The sequence below is a fragment of the Bubalus kerabau genome, chromosome 5 (assembly GCF_029407905.1).
Source record: "Bubalus kerabau isolate K-KA32 ecotype Philippines breed swamp buffalo chromosome 5, PCC_UOA_SB_1v2, whole genome shotgun sequence".
Classification (NCBI taxonomy): Eukaryota; Metazoa; Chordata; class Mammalia; order Artiodactyla; family Bovidae; genus Bubalus; species Bubalus kerabau.
In genome coordinates, this window is record NC_073628.1 from 65,166,781 (window position 1) to 65,188,985 (window position 22,205).

The 22,205-nt window shown below is 35.9% G+C and overlaps 1 long non-coding RNA gene across 1 annotated transcript; it reads right to left on the minus strand.

Moving 5' to 3' along the window:
• Window positions 1-328: 328 nt before the first annotated feature.
• Window positions 329-6,612, minus strand: LOC129653908 (uncharacterized). Its single transcript, XR_008715266.1, has 3 exons — window positions 6,477-6,612; window positions 2,322-2,465; window positions 329-449 (listed from the first exon to the last, which is right to left on the minus strand). It is a non-coding gene; the product is annotated as an uncharacterized LOC129653908 (long non-coding RNA).
• Window positions 6,613-22,205: the final 15,593 nt, after the last annotated feature.

Here is a 22,205-nt window from a genome sequence, read left to right on the forward strand (position 1 = left end):
GAGAATGAGCTAAGGGAATGAGTCATGGCAATATCTGTGGATAAGACTGCCAGCCTCCAGAGCCCTTGATATGAGAGTGTGGTTGACTTGTTGGAGACACCACAAAGAAGTAAACAACATAAGCTAGGAAGGAAGTTGAAAGTCGTGATAGAAGAAATAGCCAGACTTAGATTCTATGCGACCTTCTAATCATCACAAGGATTTAGAACTCTATTATAAAAATTATGACCATTATGTGGAATCTAAAAATAAATTATACAAGTTTATCTATAAAATAGAAACAGACTCACAGACACAGAAAATAAATTTATGATTCCCAAAAGGGAAAGGGGGAGGAGGGATAAATTAGGAGTTTGGGATTAAAATATACATACTACCATATACAAATACATAACTAACAAGGACTTACTGTATAGCACAGGGAACACTACTCACGATCTTGTAATAACCTATAATGGAAGACAATGTAAGAAAGAATATATAAGTTTATATATATGTACAACTGAATCATTTAGCTGTATACCTGAAACTACACAACACTGCAAATCAGCTTCATTTCAAAATGATAATGAAATGTCTACCATAAAAACAACAACAAAATTATGGCAAGGGGTAAACCACTCAAGGCTATGGTTTTTCCAGTGGTCATGTATAGACGTGAGAGTTGGACTGTGAAGAAAGCTGAGTACCGAAGAATTGATGCTTTTGAACTCTGGTGTTGGAGAAGATTCTTGAGAGTCCCTTGGACTGCAAGGAGATCCAACCAGTCCATTCTAAAGGAGATCAGCCCTGGGTGTTCTTTGGAAGGAATGATGCTAAAGCTGAAACTCCGATGAGTCAACTCATTGGAAAAGACTCTGATGCTGGGAGGGATTGGGGGCAGGAGGAGAAGGGGACGACAGAGGATGAGATGGCTGGATGGCATCACCAACTCGATGGACATGAGTTTGGGTGAACTCCGGGAGTTGGTGATGGACAGGGAGGCCTGGCATGCTGCCATTCATGGGGTTGCAAAGAGTCAGACACGACTGAGCGACTGAACTGAACTGAAACCACTCATATTTTTAACTTGTTAGTCTGACTAACCAATGGTAAATACACTGTTGAGAATGGAAACACTGAGCCTAGCCAAGTGGCTTTTGTAACAGTCCAAACAATAACGATGATATGAAACACTACACGAGCTGTGGAAGTGGTGGGAAATAGATTTAGAAAATATTTGGAAGAAAGAGTAGAAGTGGTTGGTGGATTAGAAGTAAGGGATGAGAAAGAGAAGGGATACAAGAAAGTCTCTAGGTTTCTCTCCCTGTGCAACTGGGAGAGTGGTGATGCCCTTGATTAACACGGGGAGAAGCAGGGTTCAGGGTTCCGTAAATGAGGGTTGGATCTGTTGAGCATAAGACACTTGTTAGACAACCAATGAAGACATCAACTTCAATATTGGATATAGGAATGTGGACTTCAGGGAAAAAGCTGTGATTTGAGATATAAATTTGGAAGCTACTAATGTTTAAACTGAATTTAAAAGCATAGGACTCCGTGACATGACTTAGAGAACAAAAATGAGGCCCATTGTCTAATGAGATATCAGGATACTGAGAATGCAAAATGATGAAGATGTTAAAGCTCAGGGAAGAAACCCCCAGTGAAGTTGAGTAAAACAGGAACATGTGGTCTCCATGACAAAGTAATGAAAAGTTTCAAGAAGAGAGTGATCAACTGAATCGTATATCTTTGAGAGTAGAGTAGGTTGTAGACTGAATAGGACTTTGGATATGGCAATATCTGAAGACCTATTTTAAATGGATGCAAGAAATGAAATGGAGAAGGGAATACAGATGTAGAACCAAAGGAGGTCCCAGTTCAAATGGATACAATAAAAAAAAGTGGAGAAGGGAATGCAGATGCAGAGCCCAAGGACTACGGATGACTAGTTAAATAAATGGTAGCTGAGACAGACTTGGTGGTGTGTGTATCAAGGAACTCACTAGGACATAGATAGTCACAATGGCCTGGGGTGGAGTGATAAGCAAAGGTTGCTTATTACTTAAATCTTAGGCTAAGTAATTCATGGAAAGTGAAGGGAATTTTCAAAGACGTAAGGTTATAACTAAATTCGAGTTTCTAGAGAGCGCATTGGAAGTACTGAGAGTCCAGAAAAGGATGTAGAATCAGGTCAACTTGAATATGAGGGTAAAAGTCCTGGTGATGAGAAATGACTGAGGAAACTTGGACTTTTTCCTGATGATTAAGGAAAACAGAATTAGTTGGCATTATAGTACTGAGTATTGTTTTAATGGATAATGAATTTCAATTCTTACCTGAGACTAGTTTCTTGGGCAGTTTGTAGCGTTATGGATGGAATTGCCAGTAAGTGATGAAGGGTAGGGTAGCATCTCTTCAAGAGTATGACTAGCTCTGCTGAAAATATTGTGGAAGCCAGCTTGGGGTCTCTGGGACAAACTCTGTAGAGAGAATGATTTTATGAAGTGTGCCCATGTGTGAGTGAATGAGTGAGTGTGTGTGTGTGTGTGTGTATGTGCCTTCCTCTTCCCTTAACAAATACATTTTGTCTGTTTTCCATGTGCCAGATTCTGTGTTATGTGCTGGAGAGATAATGATGAGCATAACTGACATACTTCCTTTCCTGTTACTGTTATTCCATTTACCTTCAGTGTGGCCTGGATCAATTTCAAAATCTACCTGTAAGCTAAAATCCTTAACCAATAACTTGTCTCTAAAAAATGCTACATTCCTAACTTTAATCTCATTTTAAACTAATCTTGGAAAATATAATCCCCAAATAACATCTGAGAATTTACAATCTGTGGACACTAAATTCCTATTTTAGAAGTGGTAGTCATTTAGTTTCCCACTAAACTTTATGTTTAACATAAAGTCAATTGGGGCTTCCCTGGTGGCTCAGATGATAAAGAATCTGCCTGTGATACAGAGATCCAGGTTTGATTCTTGGGTCAGGAAGATCCCTTGGAAAAGTGAATGGAAACCCACTCCAGTATTCTTGCTTGGAGAATTCCATGGACAGGGGAACCTGGTGGGTTACAGTCCATTGGGTTGCAAAGAGTCTGACACGACTGAGCGACTTTCACTTTCACTTTAGTGGGATGTTAGGTTTCATACATATGGTTTCTCTTAACATTATGTTTTTAATTGTGTGTGAAATCTTTGCACATAAAAGGTTCTGTTGGTTAATAAGAAAAAATGAAATCCTGTTTAGAGATTGTGATTTATAAATAAAAAGACATTTATCTTACTTTCCTTTAGCTCCTGCAGAAAAGCTAATTCAACAGCTTAAAATATTCCCTCTTAGTATTTAATCCTTAATAAATTGACTTAAGAAATTTTCTGCTTGATATAATAACCTTCCAAGAGATAGAATTGCTTAATATTTTAATTGTCATTAAAAACACAATTTCAAAACTAAACATCCTAAAATATTAAAATTATACTTTGGCTCTTTGAAAAAAAATAACAAAATGCTTCTGACTATTAATTCTGAGATTTTACACCAAGCTTATAAGGGTATTCATAATTGAATGAGGGCTGATAGTTATAATCCTTAATTATAAGAACTGCTTCATGTTCACAACAATATATAAAAGGGAATATAATTTTTCAACAAATTTTTTCTCTACAGACCCTGAAACATATTCTATTATAGGTTTATGACATCATTAGTATTGAAGAATAAACATGCAAAATAAGCAAATAATAATAAACTGGATTATTCATAATCTTTAATTTGTCATCAAAGTTTTGAAAATCAAGAAGAAAAACTGAAGACATTTCAAGATCTCTTTCTTCTAATATGGCAAAGAACAGGTGCATCAGGCATGTCAGACTTACATGGAAATGATGCCAGAGATATTTGTAGTAAATTGGATGTGATCCAGACCACAATGACCTCAATTGAAATTGAAAAATTCACAGGAGACTGATTACAGAAGTGGGAAGTTAAAGATATGGAAATTACACTTGATAGACATGACACAATTTTAGCTAAAAATGAGAGCACTAAAAGCTATAGAAATGGAAAGTGATGGCCTGGAACACAAGTGAGGAGCATGCAGCATCCAGGGCTTTTTTGTCAAAATAGGGATTTTTTAATTGTACAGAAAAATAATTATTGCCCGATTTAACTGCTCACTGAAAAACCAATGTTGTGTACTGTCACAATACATGGAACTTTAGAAACATCTGAAAACGCTTCACCAATTAAAATGCATGAGAATAAGTTTCAAGAACTTTCTTTACTTGTAAAACTATACGGTTGAATGCTAATGAGAGGGGAACATGAAAGAATTTAGTTCACAAGTTAGCACTATTTGCAAATGTTAGATGCTCTATATTCTCAAAATATTTGTGATTTGGAGGCAAGCTCCATTTTAGATTATTAACTCCTTGAAAGTGATAGCAAATTCTTACATAAGTTTTTAATACTCACTCTCTAAATATCTCTGGCAATTGTTTTTTAGTCTAGAAGCAATAACATTTCCACCCTTTCCATTTGGCTTTTAATTGTCTAAATGCTCAGAAATTCACCCAGAGCTTATCTGTATTTACTCTCTTTCATGATGATCTCATTGTATCTTGTGGACTTTTGAGCTCAAGAGTTTATGTGCAACAGTATACAAAAGACTTCGATATTATTACATGGAAATCAAATATTCAATACATAACTCAGAGTTGATGTTGCCAAAACAGAATAGTATTTTTCCTCATCCCTCAAACCTCCTAGCTCCAAGATTTCCCCTTTTTGATATAAAGCATCACCCTCCAAACACCAGGGAGAAGACTCTATGTCACCTTCGGTATTTCTCTCTCACACCTCACATTCTGTTTCTTAGCATGTCAGTCCTATCAGCTCTACCTTCAAAAACAGTATATTAAACTCAGATCCTCACTTTCTCTTCCTAGTACAACACTTCTTGATCTACCACAAGGAAAGTCAAAGTTTCTGCCTAAAGACCTAAAAACTTGGTTCAATTTATTTTAAATGTGTTTATTCAGCAGTTACATTCCAGGGGTTGTGGAAATAAAATGAATATGACAAAATTTAATTTTGTATTTACTCAAATTTATATAAATTTACTTCATGAAAGCCCTGCTGAAACCATTTTGCATGTATTAACTCTTTTAATCTTCACAGTGAACTTTAAGGAACATGCTGTCACTGTCAAATTAAATTCCACAGATGGGAAAACTGAGCTCAAAGGGATTCTGGGAATTTCAAGGGCACGTAGCTGATACGCAGCAGAACCAAGACTTGAACCTGAGCATCATGGCTTCAGCTCTCGAGCAGTTCACCACAGCACTGTGTTCTCATTGTCCCTAAACACACAGCCAGTGGGGGAACTACAAGAAAAATTTTAGTGTATAAAACAATGCATTGAGGTTCAAGAAGGAGCAGATATATGCATACATATAGCTGATTCACTTTGTTTCACAGCAGAAACTAACACAACATTGTAACGTGATTATACTCCAATAAAAATAAATTTAAAAAAAAATGAAAAAGAAAATGCATTGAAATAAAGTCACGGCCACCATGCTACAGAAACACTCAAGTTGTTGTTTTGTTTTTGTTTTGTTTTGTTTTTAAGTGGGTAATATTTCTAGGGCTTCTGAGACACAGGTTCAATCCCTGGGTCACGAAGATCCCCTGGAGAAAGAAATGGCTAGCCACTCCAGTATTCTTGCCTGGAGAATTCTATGTACAGAGGAGCCTGGCAGGCTACAGTCCTTGGGGTTGCAAAGAGTTGGACATTACTGAGTGACTAACATATGCACACACATATTTTGTAATTTAAGATAAACTAAAAGACATTCAGTGAAAAGGAAATACTACGAGAAAAGCTGAGAGGAAACAGCAATTGTCTTAGCACCAAATTTCACTTGACAATGGGAATTGGATTCATTTTCCCATTTAGTTTGTTTGTTTAGTACCTCCTGCAGGGCAAGTCTCATCTAGGCAGAAGGGAGACAGGATGTATTAAGCCCCTGCTTCTAGATTTGAGAAGGAGGAGAAAGAAAATAATCACTTAGACAAAGATATTCTGAGAGTAAAGAATGATATGAATGAAATAAAATGGGATGAACTAATAGAGAGGGACATATATGAGGGGAGAGCACTACTGTGAGAAGAGAACACCTATCCCAGAGGCCACGAGGCAGGGGTAAGATTGTTGGTTCTGGGATTGTGATGAGTATCACTGTACTTGAACACAGAACTGTGAGAATCATGCAAGATGATATCTGGGTGTAGTCAGCTCCTTATAATAGACAGCCTTCAAGGTCGTGGTGAGGAGTTTTCAGGTGACCCTGAATGTCATAAGAAACCTTTGCAGAGTTGAAACAGGAAAGCAACACTATTTGTTTTATATTTTGAAACGTGAGGCTGCCCCATACAAGCACAGAATCTAGGTTACAATATGCCATGGCTTTACACCGCTTACCTTCTTTGCGCTGAGATCCAGACTAAAGCTTCCCATGTGGTACTAGTGGTAAAGAACCACCCTGCAATGCAGGAGGCTTAAGAGAGGCGGCTTCAATCCCTAGGTTTGGGAAGATCCCTTGGCAAAGGGCATGGAAACCAACTCCAGTATTCTTACCTGGAAAATCCCAAGGAGAGAGGAGTCAGACACAACTGAAGCAACTCAGCACACACCCACCCCAGACTGAAGGAACAAGCCCTGTCAAGGGCGTCACTGCTCTAGCAGGAAAAGAAAAATAGTGATGGTACCACCACACGATGCCCTTAAAAGACGCCTCTCAGGTGTGACACACATCACTTTTATTCGCATTCTAATAGGCAAAGTGACTCATTTGGCAAAGTCTAAAGCATGGGGCAAGGAAGTGTACATAACCCTTTACAGGGAGGGGCAATGAATAATTGGGGAAGTTAAAACAACCTACTACAATCATAGTTGTTGTAAAGAATTTTAGGGCCTAAAAATGGAAAATCAGACTTTGGATGGAAGTAGTGAGCCAGGTTACAAGAAATCTAGGCAAAAGCTGACTTTGACCTGACTGAGAATGTCAGTAGAGGAAATAGAGAGAAGTAGACAGATTTGGGATACGTTGTGATGGCCAGGTTCATAGGAGTTAATGATGGAGTGAATAAGAATAGGGTGGTGAGGGGAAGGGAAGAATGAAGGATGACTCATATTTATAACAGAGGCTGAAGACTTGTGGTAGTTGGCACCATCTAATAAAAGAATCATGAACAAAGCATTTTTTTTAACTTTTTATTTTATATTATAGTCCATTAACAATGTGGTGATACTTTCAAGTGGACAGCAGAGTGACTCAGGCATACATGGACATGTATCCATGGATTCACCTCTTGTGATATAGACGTGCAGAACCATCTACTCCAAAATGAGATGGAGCTTCTAACCTACCAGACATACATATATATTTTAAAATATTAAAAAATAATAATAAAAATCATGTTGTCAAGAGTAAAAAGACAATTTCACATAAGCCTGAAGGAAGCATAAATTAATCTAATATTCTAGAATACCATCTGACAGTACAAATTAAGAGTTATGAAATTTATCAATTTTTTGCTCCAAAGATTTATATTACTAGGAATCTATCCTAGACAAATAGATACTAATGGAATCTCCCTCATAGCATTGTGAGTATTCATTGAATTCACACAAGTAGAACTCTTAAGAGTGTGCCACATAGTAAATGTTTATCAAATGTTAGCTATTATCTTTTTTGAATTTATATAAATAATAGTGGGTATAGTTTTTAAAAACCAGGAATTAAATATTTAAACTTTTAGTTAAAAACTTATGAAAATCTTCTTTTATTAATTTATTTATTTTACTTTACAATATTGTATTGGTTTTGCCATACATTGACTTGAATCCACTATGAGTGTACATGTGTTCCCCATCCTGAACTCCCCTCCCACCTCCCTCCCCATCCCATCCCTCTGGGTCATCCCAGTGCACCAGCTCCAAGCATCCTGTATCCTGCATCAAACCTGGACTGGTGAATCATTTCACATATGATATTTTACATGTTTCAATGCCATTCTCCCAAATCATCCCACCCTCTCCCTCTCCCACAGAGTCCAAAAGAATGTTCAATACATCTGTGTCTCTTTTGCTGTCTCGCATACAGGGTTTATTTTTATTTATTTTCCACATTTTCTGAAATAAGCAGATATTATTTTCTTAAGTCTAGGTACAAGATAAAGCTCAGACCACATGACAGAACAGGGTCATTTTTTAACTTGAATACGTGAGTATTGCAAGGATTTGGTTGAACATGTCAAAGTATATCATCTGGGGTGTTAGGGCTTTAATATATAAATTTGCAGGGGACTAGGGGTAGGCACAAATATTCAGTTCATAACAAATAAGAAATGCAAGAAACATTTTCTACAAGCTTTACCTTCAATGCCGAACTCATAATTTAATGAGATTGGCAGAACTCTCCAATCTCATTTTCTTCAGTTCTGAAAACTATGTCTTAGTTTCCAAGATTTAGTGTTATAGCACTAAGGTTGATGCCACCTGTGATGGATCTTCTGTTTATACGTTGTATTTCTGAGACACTTGCCTAACCTTTTCACATGACCCATGATAAGTTTTCTGTTATAGTTGGGTCATGTTCAGAATATGCAATATTGTGCAAGGCTGCTGATGGATAAATAATCTAGACAGTCCAAATAATTATGTCTGTTCAGGGTGATCCCAATTGTCCCAAAGTATTGCTGAAAATAGTGACATATATTCCCTTCTTTTTAGGGGCTCTTGGGACCCACAGATCTTTCTTTTCCCTTGTGCAAAACTGAGGCAAAATCTTTTGCAAGGACCTCTTCAAAGCTTGGTGTCTACCCGCCCCATGAATCCATTTTATTATGTCATTCACATATCTAAGACAAGATTTTGGAGGCAAAATATGCATTTTTCTTTTCTGCTTTGTTACAGACTCTTCCCTAAGGTATTAGCTCAGGATACACTACCAGCTTCAAGATATGGAATGAAAAATTTTAAACATAGTGAGAAAAATTCTCAATGTAAATGAACACCTCAAAATTGGAGAAGGAAATGTTGTCCACTGGATTTGGCAATAAGGACACTGTTGGTACTTCAGAGAGAAATGTTTGCGTGGAATGATTATGCTGGAAGGTAGAGTTCAATTGGTAGAAATTTGGATGAGACATAATAAAATGGAAATAGCAAAGAAACTGAAGAAATATGGCTGTGAAGAGAAATAGAAATACAGTGTTAAATAGAGGGAAATAAGGGGTTCATAGAAAAAAATTACTTGTAATGTGCAATAAAACTGTTATTTATTAACATTGGATAATATATTTTCTATATAAAAAAATCACACCATCTCATGTGCGTTGTACAACTATTTAAACAATTGTCTCTTTTATCACAAAGGGAAAATAAAATCAGCACCATCCAGAATAAACATCTTGGATAACCTCACTCTGTACAGCAACATGAAATTGATTTTTTTTTTTTTTCATGAAAGCCTGTCTTTCAAGCAAAAACCTAATGGACAAAAGATGAATCAACTACCTACTTGTCTCATCTAAGAAATTGTTTAATTTAAGAAGGAAGCAATGACTCTGAGTGGTAATTCATGAAGATTTATATGCTAAAATATGCTGAGGCACTACTCCAATGTCCTTCCCATGCCCAGCTTACATGAATCAGTTAAGAATATGTCACAATTACTTCCCTCACTTACTTTAAATTTATTCCTCTCTTACAGAACCTCAGACAACTGAAAAAAATATATATTATTTTGTCTGTGAGGCACATAATGTTTATTAAGTGTATTACAAATTGAAGTGAATTCCACCTATCTGGCAATTTTGTAATTGTAAGAAATTTTAAGAGTTGTGGTACATTTCATGATATAACATTTTCCTCTTAAGGAACTCAACAATTCTTTCACGAATTAATTTTGTGTAATAAACAGAGATAAAGAGCATATAGTTTAAAACATCGTTCCTTTTAATTTGTCATAAAAGCTATTCTTAAAACTGACACATTTTAATAAAACTTAACACTAAGACTAGTACAACTTTATTTGATATATTCAGAATCAACATGTACGAGTAACAGAGTACAAAACTTACAGCCAGTAATGCTGCTGCTGCTAAGTCACGTCAGTCGTGTCCGACTCTGTGTGACCTCATAGATGGCAGCCCACCAGGCTCCGCCATCCCTGGGATTCTCCAGGCAAGAACACTGGAGTGGGTTGCCATTTCCTTCTCCAATGCATGAAAGTGAAAAGTTGAAAGTGAAGTCACTCAGTCGTGTCTGATGCTATGCGACCCCATGGACTGTAGCCCACCAGGCTCCTTCGTGCATGGGATTTTCCAGGCAAAAGTACTGGAGTGGGGTACCATTGCCTTCTCCGCAGTAATGCTGAATGATACACTAATACAATTGATTCAATAATAAATACAACTGATTTTTGTGACTAGTTGAAAATATGATAAGATAAACAATATTATCCTTCTGGGTTCTAGTGAGACTTCTAATTTTAGGATGAGAGCAAAGAGGTTTTATAATAAAAAGAAATTATGTCACAAGCATAATAAAAAACAACAAGATAAATTTATTAATATGTACCTATATTATATGACAAATAGTGAGCTAACAAAATCAATGCAAATCCAAATGTGGATCACAATAAACTGTAGAAAATTCTTCAAATGATGGGAATACCAGACCACCTTACTTGCCTCCTGAGAAATCTGCATGTAAATCAAGAAGCAACACTTAAAACAAGACATGAAACAACAGACTGGTTCCAAATTGGGAATGAAATATGTCAAGGCTGTATAGTGTCACCCTGCTTATTTAACTTATATGCAGAGTACATCATGTGAAATGCCAGGCTGGATGAAGCACTAGCTGGAATCAAGGTTGCCGGGAGAAATATCAATAACCTCAGATAGACAGATGATACCACCTTATGGCAGAAAGCAAAGAAGACCTAGATAGAGGAGAGTGAAAAAGTTGGCTTAGAATGCAACATTCAAAAAACTAACATCATGGCATCCAGTCCCATCACTTCACGGCAAATAGATGGGGAAACAATGGAAACAGTGAGAAACTTTACCTTTTTGGGCTCCAAAATCACTGCAGATGGTGATCGCAGCCATGAAATTAAAAGACGCTTACTCCTTGGAAGGAAAGTTATGACCAACCTAGATAGTATATTCAAAAGCAGAGACATTACTTTGCCAACAAAGGTCCATCTAGTCAAGGCTATGGTTTTTCCAGTGGTCATGTATGGATGTGAGAGTTGGACTGTGAAGAAGGCTGAGTGCCGAAGAATTGATGCTTCTGAACTGTGGTGTTGGAGAAGACTCTTGAGAGTCCCTTGGACTGCAAGGAGATCCAACCAGTCCATTCTAATGGAGATCAGTCCTGGGTGTTCATTGGAAGGACTGGTGCTAAAGCTGAAATTCCAATACTTTGGCCATGTGATGCAAAGAACTGACTCATTGGAAAAGACCCTGATACTGGGAAAGATTGAAGGCAGGAGAAGAAGGGGATGACAGAGGATAAGATGGTTAGGTGGCATCACCAACTCGATGGACATGAGTTTGAGCAAGCTCCAGGAGTTGGTGACGGACAGGGAAGCCTGGCATCCTGTAGTCCATAGGGTTACAGAGTCAGACATGACTGAGCAACTGACCTGACTGGCTGTTGGAGAAGACTCTTGAGAATCCCTTGACTGCAAGGAAATCAAACCAGTCAATCCTAAAGGAAATCAACCCTGAATATTCATTGGAAGGGCTGATGCTGAAGTTCCAATACTTTGGCCACCTGATGAGAAAAGCTGACTCATTGGAAAAGACCCTGATGCTGGGAAAGATTGAAGTCAGGAGGAGAAGGGGACAACAGAGGATGAGATGGTTGGATGGCATCACTGACTCAATGTACATGAGTTCGAGCAAACTCAGAAAGATAGTAAAGGACACAGAAGCCTGTCATGCTGCAGTCCATGGAGTTGCAAAGAGTTGGACACAACTAAGTGGCTGAACAACAACAATTTTCTCTTTGGATAAATGTCTCTTCAGTTTTTCTGTCCATTTATTAATCAAGTTGTTTTCTTGATGTCAAGGTGTATGAACTACTTATATATGTTGGATATTACTCCCTTGTTGGTCATAGCATTTGCAAATATTTCTTCTCATACAGTAGTTTGTCTTTTTGCTTTGTTCAATAGTTTCCTTTGCTGTGAAAAAGGTTTTAAAATAATTAGGTCCCATTTATTTATTTTTGCTTTTCTTTCCTTGACTTTAAGAAAAAGACCCCTCAAAATATTGTTGTGATTTATATCAAAGAATGTTCTGCCTATGTTTTCCTTTACAAGTTTTATGATTTCTGGTCTTACATTTGGGTCTTTAATCCATTTTGAGATTATTTTTGTATATGGTATTAGAAAACATTCTAATCTCAATGTTGTACATGCAGCTGTTATGTTTTCCCAATATCATTTATTGAAGAGACTATATTGAAGAGACTATATTGAAGAGACTATGCCTCCTTTGCTGGGATTAATTTACCATAGGTGTCTAGGTTTATTTCTTGTATCTTTATCCTCTTCCATTGATCTATTTATCCACTCTGTACCAGTACTATACTCTTTTGAATACTATAGCTTCTTGATGGGAGGGACTGGTGATGGGAAAAGCTGGTGGGCAGGACCTTGCTCAGTAAAGCTTTAATCCAACTATCTGCTGATGGGAGGGGTTACACTCCCTCCCTGGTAGTTGTCTGGCCTGAGGTGACCCAGCCCTGGGGTAGGGTTATGTAATCCAAAAGGGGTTATGCCAAGGGAGACCTTCCAGTGCTCCACTCCCTGCTGACCCATGCCTCCACAGGAGGTCCTCCAACACTAGCAGGTAGTTTTGGTTCAGTCTCCTGTAGGGTCACTGTTCCTCTCCTCTGGGGCTTGGTGCAAGCAAAATTTTGTGTGTGCCCTCCAAGACTGGAGTTTCTGCTTGTCCCAGTCTTCTGGAAGTCCTATAATCAAATCCCACTGGCCCTCCCGGACATATTTCCTAAACTCCAAGTCCCTCGGTTGGATCCCCAGGCTGGAAAGCCTGACGTGGGGTTTAGAATGTTCACAACAATGCAAGAACTTCTTTGGTATTATTATTCTCCAGTCCGTGGGTCACCCACCCAGCCGGTATAGGATTTGATTTTATTGTGATTGAACCCTTCTACCATCTTGCTGTGGCTTCTTGTCTTTGGACATGGGGTATCTTTTAATTTCATCAATTCCACTCAACTCTAACCAGGGTTTAAAACAATATAAACAGGCATGCACTATGTGGATCAGCCAGCCTAATTCAAAAGAAATTATTTAAAACAGAGGTGCATGATGTGATAAAATTTTGTATTACCTGTTTTATTTTATATTTATGTAGCATTGGTGACCAAATGAATGACTGTCTTAATCCAACAGAATCTAATTCACTCTTTATCTCTAGACACTGTCTATATTTTCTAGATATATTTTGTCAAAGAAAATAACATAAATTAATAAAGTGAAAATTGTTTTAATTCCTAAAATACGCTGCATATCTTGTCCCTTATTGCTTTCTCTATGACCTAAATCATTTACATTCCATTTAGGTTATAAATGGAATTATTTATGTAATTATTTCACATCATGGGTTCTTTCCTTCTGGCCTATACTTTATCCATTTCCACCCTTTTTTTTTTTTTTTTTTAATTTTGCACTAATTTCTGAAATTTTAGACCCTATTTGATAAATCTTTTTGTTGTCAATGCAATATATTTTAATGTTCAACTTAATCTATGGAATTAACCTTCATAAATACTCTGCAATAAAGTAGGGCATATTTAAGATTTAGCACATTGGAACCCTGAGTCTTGAGATGGCTGTAAACATAATACAGACACACACTGGCAACAAAATGCATGATAGCCCATATGACACAATTACCGAACCTGTGTTCTAGAGCCTGGGAACTGCAACTACTGAGCCCACGCACCTCAGCTACTGAGCCCATGCACCGCAAGTACTGAAGCCCAAAGGTTTTAGAGCTTCTGCTCTGCAACAAGAAAAGCCACCACAATTAAAAACCCATACACTGAAACAAAAAAGTAGCCCCCACTTACTGCAACTAGGAAAAAGCCCACGTGGAAACAAAGACACAGCCCAGCCAAATAAATAATTTTTTTTTAATGCATTACAGAGTCAGGCAAGACTATAGCATGTGACTTTAGTGAATATAGTTCAATTACTTTTTGAAGTTCTCAGATTAGTGGATACTCTGAAAAGTTTACGATATTTCCACTGAAACATAAATTATAAGATATCATTAAAAAATTGAGGATGAAATTAAAATGCAATTTTTCACCCACTTCTTCCACTGGACAACTTTTAAAATTGAGTAACGCATAAGTTCAGTTCAGTCACTCAGTTGTGTTTGACTCTTTGTGACCCCACAGACTGCAGCATGCCAGGCTTCCTTGTCCATCACCAGAGCTTGCTCAAACTCATGTTCATCTAGTCAGTGATGCCATCCAACCATCTTATCCTCTATCATCCCCTTCTCCTCCTGCCTTCAATCTTGCCCAGCATCAGGGTCTTTTCCAATGAATTGGTTCTTCGCATCACGTAGCCAAAGTACTGGAGTTTCGGCTTTAGCATCAGTTCTTCCAATGAATATTCAGCACTGATTTCCTTTATATTTGACTTGTTTGATCTCCTTGCAGTCCAAGGGACTCTCAAGAGTCTTCTCCAACACCACAGTTCAAAAACATCAATTCATCAGTGCTCAGCCTTCTTTATAGTCCAACTCTCACATCCACACATGACTACTGGAACAATCATAGCTTTGACTAGACAGACCTTTGTTGGCAAGGTAATGTCTCTGCTTTTTAATATGTTGTCTAGGTTGGCCTTAACTTTTATTCCAAGGAGCAAGTGTCTTTTAATTTCATGGCTGGAGTCACCATTGCAGTGATTTTGGAGCCCCCCAAAATAAAGTCTCTCACTGTTTCCATTATTTCCCCACCTATTTGCTGTGAAGTGATGGGACTGGATCCCATGATCTTAGATTTTTTAATGATGAGTTTTAAGCCAGCTTTCTTACTCTCCTCTTTCATTTTCATCAAGAGGCTCTTTAGTTCTTCTTTACTTTCTGCCATAAGGATGGTGTCATCTACATATCTGAGGTTGCTGATATTGCTCCCAGCAATCTTGATTCCAGTTTGTGCTTCATCCACCCTGGCATTTCACATGATATACTCTGCATATAAGTTAAATAAGTAGGGTGACAATATACAGCCTTGACGTACTCCTTTCCCAATTTAGAACCAGTTCCATATCCAGTTTTAACTGTTGCTTCCTGACCTGCATACAGAGTTCTCAGGAAGCAGGTCAGGTGATCTGGTATTCCCATCTCTTGAAGAATTTTCCACAGTTTGTTGTGATCCACACAGTCAAAGTCTGTGGCATAGTCAATAAAGCAGAAATAGATGTTTTTCTGGAACTCACTGCTTTTTCAATGATCCAGCAGATGTTGGCAACTTGATCTCTGGTTCCTCTGCCTTATCTAAATCCAGCTTGAACATCTGGAAATTCACAGACAGTTCACATACTGTTGAAGCCTGGCTTGGAGAATTTTGAGCATTACTTTCCATAATGGAGCTTTCCATTACTTTCCATACGGAGCTGGCTGTTCCATATGTAGCTGGCTGTTAATCTGTAACAGCCAGCTCCATATCTTACCGTCTTGTTCCTTCATGCTCTGTAATTTGACTCTCAGTAGTCTAATAGCCATGATGGAGGATTCATTTAAGTGCTACTTGAACATGTTTGCTACATCACTTCAGTCATCTCAGACTTTTTGCGACCGTGTGAGGTGTATCCTGCCAGGCTCCTCTGTCCATGGGATTTTCCAGGCAAGAATACTGGAATGGGTTGTCATGCCCTCCTCCAGGGGATCTTCCCAACCCAGGGATCAAACCCATGTTTCTTACATGTCCTACATCGGCAGGTGGGTTCTTTACCACTGGCACCACCTGGGAAGTCCAGAATATGTATAGCCTTTTTGAAAATTTCTTATCCTTTAGCTTCCATCAGACGGGACTACTATAGTATATTAGCTGTATCATCAGTCACTTCCTCTCTAATTCCATTTGTCCATCATACTCCTTACATATGAATATTCTTTAAAGCTATCTTCAGCACTCTATGTCTCAGTCTGTATTACTTTTCATATTACAAAGTTTGTAGTTTCACTTTTATTTCTATTCATGTGATGTACTAATACATGCAATTATACACATAGCCATCAACTTAAGTCTACATGCACATGCTTTGATGCTCATATATGTTTGTACATTAATTCTCATGTATACATGGATATGTGGATATGTCACTTACATTATTTGTTTGTATGTGAGGATATGTGTGAAAACAGAAAGATACAAATCAATGAATATTTAGATATAAAACTCATGTCTCCCTTGAGTCCAATTACAAAACAAATCTGATAGTCTGATATCTATCTATATATCTATATGTGATATATAGATATATATGGGAGATATATATATATATATATATATATATATATATATATATATATATATAGGCTTCCCTGGTGGCTCAGATGGTAAAGAAGGTTCATGAAATGCAAGAGACCTGAATATGATCCCTGGGTTGGGATGATCCCCTTGAAAAGGGAATGGAAACCCACTCCAATTTTCTTGCATGGAGAATTCCATGGACAGTGGATCCTGGAGGGCTTCAGTCTGTGGGGTTACAAAGAGTCAGACACAAATTAGTTGCTCATTTGTGCTCATTTGCTCAATGCCTCATTACACCAAATATTATATTTTATAATGAAACTTGTTGGACTTGTCCTCTGGAATTACCTTAGCTCTCTCATCTTTTAGTTGTAATAGTCTATCTTGTTTTTTTTTTTTTTTCTTTTTCTTTCCATAATACAACCAATGATTTCATATCACTCCCCTTTTTACTGCTATTTTTTTCCTTAGTCATGGCTTTTATAAACCTATGACAGACACATTTACAGTTTCTAATGATACTTGTCTATAATCTTCTTAGTGACCATTTTAATTAATACCAATTTCTAGTTAAATATGATTCTAAGAATAATTATAAAAATAAAACAAATATTAACCAGGCAATGGAATTTATAGGCATCAGTTTTTTGGCTACTCAAACTTCAAACTTCTATAATGTCTTCACTTCTTGCATGGGAGCTGAATTCAGTTCAGTTGCTTAGTCATGTCCAACTTTTTGCGACCCCATGGACTGCAGCACACCAGGCGTCCCTGACCATCACCAACTCCTGGAGCTTGCTCAAACTCATGTCCATTGAGTCGGTAATACCATCCAATCATCTCATCTTCTGCCGTCCCCTTTTCCTATAGGAAATTAGAGCTTTGAGAATGAACAGTATGAATCAAAATGGGAAAACCATTTGTGGTATATTTGTAGATAAGCCATTTCCAAATCAGGTCAAAATATTAGTACAGATAATGTAATTATGACCCAGAAATTAACGTATATCATCTTGCTAAGACAATTTTGTTTGTTTACTTTTCTCAACTAAGTTCTATAGTTCCCTTATGTGCTGCTCTGCCTGAGTTGTGGACCTAAAATGCAGACCTAATAAACCTACAAGCGTTTCTGAAAAATCTAAAATATATATGTGTATATATCCTTGATATTATGAAATTATCAGCTCAGATATTATGAACTTATTAGGAAAAAATAATACATCTTGTTTGTATGGCAAACCATTTTCTAAAGACCTGACTTTTTTTTCCTCCTTCATTTCTCTAACTTATGAAGAGACACTCATCCTCCTTGGAAGATGATATACATTAATTTCTGGATCATAATTACATTATCTGTGAGTAATACATTGATCTCATTAATTTGGGAATGGCTTATCTACAAATATATCACAAATGGTTTTCCTAGTTTTGATTGATACTCAAAATCATGTAAAACAAAAAAAAAATACTCTTCATTTTCAAAGCTCTAATTTCCCACATTAGAAAAAATTAAACTCTTGAGACTTGACTTAAACTACCAATATTCAGTAGATTGTGCAGTACAAAAGGATAATAACAGAGTAATGATAATAATTATACTAATATGATAGCTAAGAAAATATGGTAAATATGATTAATTACTCTGTCTCACATTTCATTTAGACTGCATCAAAATTAAGAATATTGTAATGATTCATAATAACTATATTTAAAAAATTAATAAAATGCCTATATCTCCTTTAAAGATGGCATTGAGTTATATCTAGTTAAGAAAAAATCAGAATAGGATGGGAAAATTTAATCAGTATGTTCAGGGAAGGTAAATCTCTACTCTGTTCTTTTAGTTTTTGCAATTGTGTTTCCTCTGTATTAAGTTGATTTTAGTTTTTTACTTGTATCATCCATTTTATTAATTAGGTTTTATTTGAAAATTAGGATTCTTAAAAAAAAAAAAAAAAAAGCATGGACAGAAAACTGCAAGTCTATTCCAAGCCATCAAGAATCTATTCCACTTGTATTTCGGAGGCATTTATATTGTCTTTTGCATAGACTGAAGAATATACGTCATTGTGTAAAAATCCCTACAGGAGATAATTTTCATTACAATAATCACTGCATGTTCTACCTATTGTAAATCTCTTTTTTTCCCACCTTTTCTTTCCTTTCCTTTCTTCACATATCTTAGAATGAAGAGTGTACACTATACAATAAGGATATCAGCATGGGGAAGATTCTGGAAGAAATTGAAAAATTTGATTTCTTCCTTTATATAGGTTTAAAAAATCGAGCCAAATTCATTTTTAAAGATGAATCATGCTTGCTTGTGACCATCACTCAGCCTCAACTCCATTAAAAAAAGAAACTACTTTGGCAATTATTGACTGGAATATCAACATTTGCCAAGTACTCGCTCTGTATATGTGTACATATAGCTGATTCACTTTGTTGTACAGCAGAAACTAACACGACATTACATAGCAATTATACTGCAATAAAAAAAGAATTATCTGTATAATTATTAAAAATATTGACTGAATTTGGCAAAAAAAATATGTAAACTTTTATCTAAAACAGCAGGCTATTATTCCAAGGATTATTAATTTAAATGTTTTAAAGATGACATAGTACTTATTAAATAGAAACTCAGGATGACTATATAGAGCTTATTTTATATGTATAATAAATATTTCACATCTTTAAGAAGCTCTTTATATAATTTTGCAGTACATGCATCATTTTTACAACATGGGCAAGCATTAAATGAGAAAAGATCATTATAATTGAATGTAGATTACAAGAAATGAAGAGTAAAAGGCAATGATATTCAGAATATAAACAGATACTAACAGGAGATGTTTACCTAATTTTATCTAGGCAATATTTCTTGAAATTAAAACTTTAATGAATGTAATTACTAGTACATAAGCAAAAGGATATTAAACCCAGATATAATTTTTCATTAAAGGTTTTAAATCACTTTCCTTTTTTATTCTGCTGTATAGTCAAGAAGAATATCAACTCATACATTATTGTTATTAAAATAATTATCTCTTTTCATGTATTTAAGAACTTAATCTATATGCATAAAATATTACAGAATAATTAAAAAGCAAGTTATAAAAGTTTAAATGTGCTCAATATCAGCTATACTGAAGAAATTTAATAATAATTCATTGCTACTTACTATTATATTATAAATGGAAAAAGAAGTTGCTTATAAAATATTAAGATCTCATTTTCATCTACTACAAAACCATGAATTTCCATATTTAAAATAGTCTATTTATAAAATCAAACATCGGCAGTTATTCAGCATCAAAAGCAGAAGATATTTCAAGTTATTTGAAGTTGTCATTCTTGACCCATTTTAGAAATAATCCATAGGACTCAGAAAAAGATTGCTTTCAAATGGAAGAATATAACTTGACATGTGTGAGAACAAATATTTTCATATGATATGAGACTACTGCAATAAAACAAAAATTAAATATTTATTGGTATTCAAAGGCACACAGTCGTAAATACATCATAATTTCTTATAGAATTGAAACTATTTATATGGTTGAATGTCTTGGTCTGCTGGACATTTAAAAATAACTTTATAATTTATATATATTATACAATTATTGTCTAGTTATATGTTAATGTCTATAGTAAGCAGTATGGCTGGCTCAAGATCTTTTTTTTAATTAATTTATTTTTTATTTAAGGATAATTGCTTTACAGAATTTTCCTGTTTTCTGTCAAACCCTCAACATGAAACAGCAGATCTTTTGAAATTTACCTACAAACCCTTCTCATATAGGTTTATTTTAAAAGTACTTTATGTTTTCATACAAATTGTGAAATTATTTGTTCTAGCTCTGTGAAAAATACCATTGGTAGCTTGATAGGGATTGCCTTGAATCTCTAAATGTTTCAACCCACTGAGACTGATATTCACTCTTTGTCCACGCACATATGGACACCTTATCTTTGACAAAGGAGGCAAGAATATACAATGGATTAAAGACAAGCTCTTTAACAAGTGGTGCTGGGAATTTTTTAAATGTAGATTCCCAGGTCTTTCTGTAAAGCCAAAATATCTTAGAAACAATATGACAAAATTGCTCAGTTCCCTTTTACAGGCATCAGAATATCCTTAAACTCCATGTTCTAGGAAGCAAACTAAAAATCAAGAAGAATCCAGTTAAAAATGTAGTCATTTATTTAGGTTTATACCATCCACCTTGCTATAACATGTAATCAATTTATCAAAAACACATTATTAATACCAAAAGCAATGTTGTAAATACCAATCTATTAAAGCAAGTATGTTATTATTAATTAATTGTAATGATAGAGCATTATCTAATAATATTAATACTAGTATTACTATTAAGATATTTGCATTTACTTTTCAAGCTATGTGCAAATAATATCTTAAAGATTATAAAGAGATATGAGGCAATGCTTCATGATATTAAATCTTTATCCTTATAAATAGCAGTAGCAAACCTTCATCTAGCAGTTGGATGTTTAGCATTGTGCTAAAAACCATATAAATATTGACCCTTAAAATCCTTAAAACCTCATCAGTATTATTATTTTACAAGTAAGGAAACAGGCACATAAAAATAAGCATTTGGCCCACATCGTGTAACTAGTATGTGACAAAGCAGGGAATCAAGTTCAAGTGGTCTAACTCTAGGACTATACCTTGAGATTGTAATGCATCTTGCTATATATGGTATAATTTCCTTGGTGCTTTAGAGCAGGAGTCCCCAAACTCCAGGATGTAATATCTGATGATCTGAGGTGGAGCTGATGTAATAACAGAAATAAAGTGTAATAAATGTAATGTGCTTTTATCACCCTGAAATCATCTCCCAAACCCCCAATCTATGGACAAACTGTCTTCCATGAAACTGGTCCCTGGTGCCAAAAATGTTGGGCACTGCTGCTTTAGAGCATTTAACTTTGTACTGAGTGTGTTAGTGTGTACAGAAGTAATTGCCACCTGGCTGGCATTAAGTGCTTTCTAGTCTCTATCCTGCGGTAGGATGCAAGTTTCCATTTTCATCTACAGCACTCTCTTCCGTCATGAACCATGCATGGTTCCTTTTACACATGTGGCTTCACTCCAAGACTTATCTCTAAATAAGTGTAACTGTAAAAGGCATTTATTTCTTGCTGGTAACTTGGCTCTAAGTCAGGTTCCTTTTATATTAAGAAGAATCACACACAAAGATTTATTGCAAACCATTTTTAGAGCTAATTAATCAAACCTAGATAGGATTCCCCTCTCTACTCTGGGGATAGCACATTAACATTGAAAGGAAAACCACATTTATTTTTCTGTTTTTTAAAAACTTAAACACACTAATAGAATGCCACATCATTATAAAATTTGATCACAGTCCCAGGATTAAAACTGATGTCTTATTTTCAAAAGAAAAGAACAAGATTTCTAGCTCTTTGTGATATTTTAAAATTCACATAAGAGATGGAGAATGAGTGATGAAGTGGATAGCAGAAGGTATTGAGGGGTTTTACACCAAAGCAACTTATTCTAGAAAATGTAGAAGGGCACCAGGGATTGATACTTCAGCAGGACAAAATATGATATTT